Source organism: Adiantum capillus-veneris, chromosome 27, assembly GCF_014529385.1.
Source record: "Adiantum capillus-veneris isolate H3 chromosome 27, ASM1452938v2, whole genome shotgun sequence".
NCBI lineage: Eukaryota > Viridiplantae > Streptophyta > Polypodiopsida > Polypodiales > Pteridaceae > Adiantum > Adiantum capillus-veneris.
The window spans coordinates 38,277,037-38,282,207 of record NC_140957.1 but is presented as its reverse complement, the minus strand read 5'-3'; the positions used below and the strand labels follow the sequence as shown (position 1 = coordinate 38,282,207).

At 39.3% G+C, this 5,171-nt stretch overlaps 1 pseudogene; it reads right to left on the bottom strand.

The window, feature by feature from the left end:
* Nucleotides 1-1,102: 1,102 nt before the first annotated feature.
* On the bottom strand, nucleotides 1,103-4,933 carry LOC147421799 (uncharacterized; annotated as a pseudogene).
* Between the last annotated feature and the right edge of the window lie 238 nt (nucleotides 4,934-5,171).

The window sequence follows — 5,171 nt, the reverse complement described above, 5'->3', positions numbered from 1 at the left end:
CAAATTGTTCCAAAGAGTAAATACTTCTCATCCAGGACTCAAACTCAAAACATTAGAACATCAACTCAAAAGTTTCCATCAAAACATGACAAGAACCATATGAAAATAATAAGACATGAATTTCAATTCTAACATGAATGCTACAAATTTCTCATTTCTTATGATTAGTCACATTCATTGTCGATGTAGACTTTCCCACTCCAATGCATTGTCAATGCATATGACCTAACAATAAAACAAAGAAAAACATAATGCTAGTTTTTGAAAAAAATTGGACAGAGCTTCCTTTGTACATGGATCAATATTTCAAAACATACACATGAACCATTTAAGGCACCTCACAGGAGGATTTGAAATTGTAACCACATTGTTCCAAAGAGTGAATACTTCTCATCCATGACTCAAAACATTGAAACATCAACTCAAAAGTTTCCATCAAAATATGATGAGAACCATATGAAAATAACAAGACATGAATTTCAATTCTAACATCAATGCTACAAATTTATCAATTCTTATGATTGACTAGTCACATTCATTGTCGATGTAGACTTTCCCCCTCCAACGCATTGTCAATACATATGACCTAACAAGAAAACAAAGAAAAACATAATACTAGTTTTTGAAAAAAATTGGACAGAGCTTCCTTTGTAAATAGGTCAATATTTCAAAACAAACCCATTAGCCATTTAAGGCACCTCACAGGAGGATTTGAAATTCTAATCAAATTGTTCCAAAGAGTGAATACTTCTCATCCACGACTTAAAACATTAGAACATCGACTCAAAAGTTTTCATCAAAACATGACAAGAACCATATGCTACAAATCTCTCAATTCTCACACTCATCGTCGATGTAGACATTCCGTCTCCGAAGTGTCTCACAGATTTCAGAATCGTATCGCATGTCCGCTTCCATGCTTCGAGCCATCTCCTCTGCGTAGACCAGCATGGAACTTCCAACCAACAAGAAAATGCATCATCATGACAAAATACTAAACAAGACATAGAAGCAATATCCATAAACACTAAATACCAATGTGGACATCAAAAGGATAAAAAAACATAAGCAATGTCAATGGCATAGTAAGACGTGGGCCTCACTAGTCATCAAAGGGATTGACACGCGATGGCATATCACTCTCATCATCAATATCTAAGGAGGTGGAGGGGTCCTCTCTGCTCCGCTTTCTACGATGGAGTAATGGTAGCACATATCCTGAAATCAATTGCTCATCAATGTCGAGCGCAACACATGCCCATCCTGATCCCACACAAGCTGCTAGTGCAAGGGCTGTACCACATCCAAGCTCCAAGCAAATACCTCCACGCCGACAAAGGAGCTCCACAAAGCATGCAACAAAAGAATGGCTCCGCTGCAATCCACCTCGCAATGGCTCGCCTGATGATGATCTAGCTTGAGAGAGCTCCGGAACATGATGCATCATAAAAGAATTCGATGACTGCATGCCAAGGCGAGAAAATAGGACAGTGCTCTCTGCTACGAAGCACGGTGGACGCATACCTACTCGATGAACCATAAATAGCACAGAGCAAAGACACTGTAACAAAAGAGGCACGGTTAGAGAAAGCAACAACAAAAGGATCTCACCCGCCGTAGACACCATGATTAGAAGCCAGCCTGAATCTGCTAGCGTCGAGAATGCCAAATGAACTCCAGCACGCACATGATCCTCACTGCAAATGTCCCACTGAGGTAGAGTAGAGGAGCCTACTAGAGACCCACCAAAGGGGAGATCCAAGAAAATGAAATCAACAGCCCATGGAACGGCTCTCCCCGCACGAGTATATAGTGTAGCCTCCGAACGTGCCCGTGAAAGATGCTCATGTACAGGGATCCATATGGGATTCCGGACTCCCACTCTGAAGTCTGCAGCAATGGAAATGTAGTCCCCCACTATGGCCATGCACTGTGTGTCAACAAAACTAGATATGTTTTGTAGTGGAGACTCTACAAGATAAACAAATGAGATGGTCTTCCTAGCCATGATGGTGCCAGAAGACACTGGAGCATTACAACAAGATAAAATTAGTCATCTATGAAGCATATTTTTGGAAAGCATTAACAAACTTTTATAAGACATACCAGGCATTGAGCCCACATCCTCCTCTACGATGGTATCCACAAATGTTTCCTTTTCCTTTTGAGAGTTGCGCGCATCTTAAACAAAACATTTTAAGTCAAAATACTACTAACTTATGGTTGTTTGGCATGCCAAATATTGAAACATACCTGCATGTCTTGCCTCTCGTCTATCTGCTGGTGGATTTTGTATCACAACATCCCTCGACATCGTGTCATGCATCTCTCTTTCACGACCAAGAACATGTCCTTTTTCCATATCTATCCACCACGGACAATTCTCAATCTCCCATGCACTCAAGATGCGCATACTAGAGGGGTACATGCATGTGTCTTGAGTAGCCATCTGAGTTCACTGTCTTGCCAAAAAAGGCATGGCAGGTAACACATTCTTGGATACCAAAAACATAAGGAATCTACAATGAACAGCTAACAAGTTACATGAAGCTCATCACATAAACATAATAAATTAATAAAATTGCAATTAATAAATTGTTCACCTGAAAGACAAACGTTGTGCTGCCATTCGTAATGTATCTACCTTCTTCAATGCCTGCTTCTCCACATCCTTTGTCTTTGCTCCAAGAGACACTTCAATTGGAAACAAAAAGGGCCTAGCTTCAAATTTTATCTCCTCAAAATAAAATGTGAGGGTAGAGTCATGTGGCAAAGGCACAACGCCAGGCACATCCATAAGATCTGACACAATTTGAAATGCTCTTTCAAAGACTCGTGCCAAAAAACCCTCTCTACGAAGCCACCTACAATTCCAAAAAGAGTGAGAGAAAAAAAGGACAGTACAAAAAATTCAAGATTAATTATCAAGGATCATCTTACATGCGGAAGACGTGATCTCCTTTCTTAAGACCATATGCACCCCTTGTAATCTTGTCCGCTTCAAACAAAGAAATCCAATGAGTCTTGTTTTGAACGGGAGCATCTTGGAGTGCTATTAAGTTCAATTTCTCCAATGTAGCCTAGCTATCATTACCCCATTTCAGAGACAAAACCCTTGCTAGCCAATCCGTCCCAAGGTTGGGATCCACAATGTTAAGTAACTTCAATATGAGTATAAAAATGACAATTACTCTAATTACATATTGTACCATTCACCACAAACAAAGAGTAGATGCAAAAAAATAAAGGTACCTTCCCAATACGATCTTGATATTTGTGTGTGATCTCATGGTGAATTCTCTCCTCTTCCTTTTTGAAGTCTTTGTCAGACAAACCTTGCTTCACATTCGATATTCTCTTCTCTTTCTCTTTTGTCATTTGAATCTAAAATCCAAAATAAGAAAGAGTATATTACTAATCACGCATACCAATGACAAAAGGAAGCATTTAATTTGGTTCATATATCATAGACCAATCTGCCAAGGTAACGTCGAGTGAGCGGATACCAAGGCTCGGAACCTTTGGCATACTTTTTCCGTACGGCGGCAATAAGATTTTGATCCTTTTCGGGTAAACCACTTAAGTACATCACATGATCCACCGCACAAATGTGTGTGGTATTAACGATCTCATCACGAAGATGAGTGGCAACCAGAGCATGAGTATTCATGCTGCATTGATATATCATGTAAGCATTCAAATATACGATAGCTTAAATACTAGCAAAGTTGAACAAGAGAAACACTTACAAGTTCATTCTTTGCAAATTGCTTAGCAACGCAATCTCAGGCACTTTTGGTAGGATCTATGATAGTGCACAAAACACGACAATGCTTCTCCTTAGAAGTGGAAAACCTTTCTTTAATTGCCTCTGTCCATGCCACAGTACGATGATTCCCTTCCCAAACATAGAACATGTGATTGACAAGATCTTGAAACTTTGGTTTCTTTTTCAATTCACATTCGAATTCATCATTGATCTCATTCCATAGAGGTCCCCATGTTGCTTTGATCTCATCTTGAGTAGACACAAATGTTAAACTTTAAACAAAATCCAAAGAATGTGAACAATGGCAAAAGATAGAAAGTATTGACATACCTGTCACAAGGCTCTCCTCTCTTTTGCATGTCAATAAAGAGACAATGAAAGCTCCTTTTTCTGGCATATAGCCTTCTTTTGCGAAGGCAGACTTCAACCCACTAAGATCGTCTCTCAACCCTCTCACCCTTGCATATGGAATCAATCTGCATAAGGGAATAGAGGGATAATCAAAGCAGCTAAATATATGTGTGCTCTCAAGCATATATGCTCCCCTATGCATGAAGATTTTTTGTTCATCCTCCGTTTCTGCAGCTGCACTAACCTCGTCCCTTATCTCCCATGGAACTATCTGCAACCCATTCTCCTCAGGGGCTAGTGTCTCATCTATCTCATGTAAAGATCCCTGCCCCATGTCCATAGATAGAATCTCCTCTTCTTGTGTTTCTAGCTCCTCTACCATGATAGCAGCTGAAACCGAAGAGACTTGGTCACTACTATCCACCTGACCATAAGAGATTTGGTCACTACTCCTCCCTCTTCGGGCACAACCACGGGATCTAGGACTGATCCATTGTAAATAAACAATTCAACATTTTTAGTAACCTTCAAAAAGAAATTAGTTGTTGATGGAAGCATATAATGAAACATAAAGTATTGTTATGAAATAACAAAACGAAACAAAATTTAATTCAGAGCACTATTTCAAATACTATGCATAGCCCATGAGATACATCTCCAACAGATTTTAGAAACCAAAGCTATATATTTATTCCAACATTATCAAAAATTGTAAACAATTCATAAGAATATTTAATTGCAAATATTTAAAACTTTGAAACACCTGGCAGGAGGACGCCCTCTTCGATTAGATGTACCATTTTTGCCTGCCATCGATTGCCCTTGTCGCGAATTGACCTACACAAGTCAAAGCTAAAATTAAACTTGCAGACATGGCATAAGTAGCTCTACATTTAAAATAAAGGTGTATTAGCAAAAAAACAAACAAAATGCACAATCTCTTGTTGGTTGGACATAATGATACATCATTTAACACCATTTGGTGGGAAGCAATTGGCTAAGCAAGTCAACCACAGAAAAATTTCTAGCCTGTTGATAGGGCCGCGCGTCG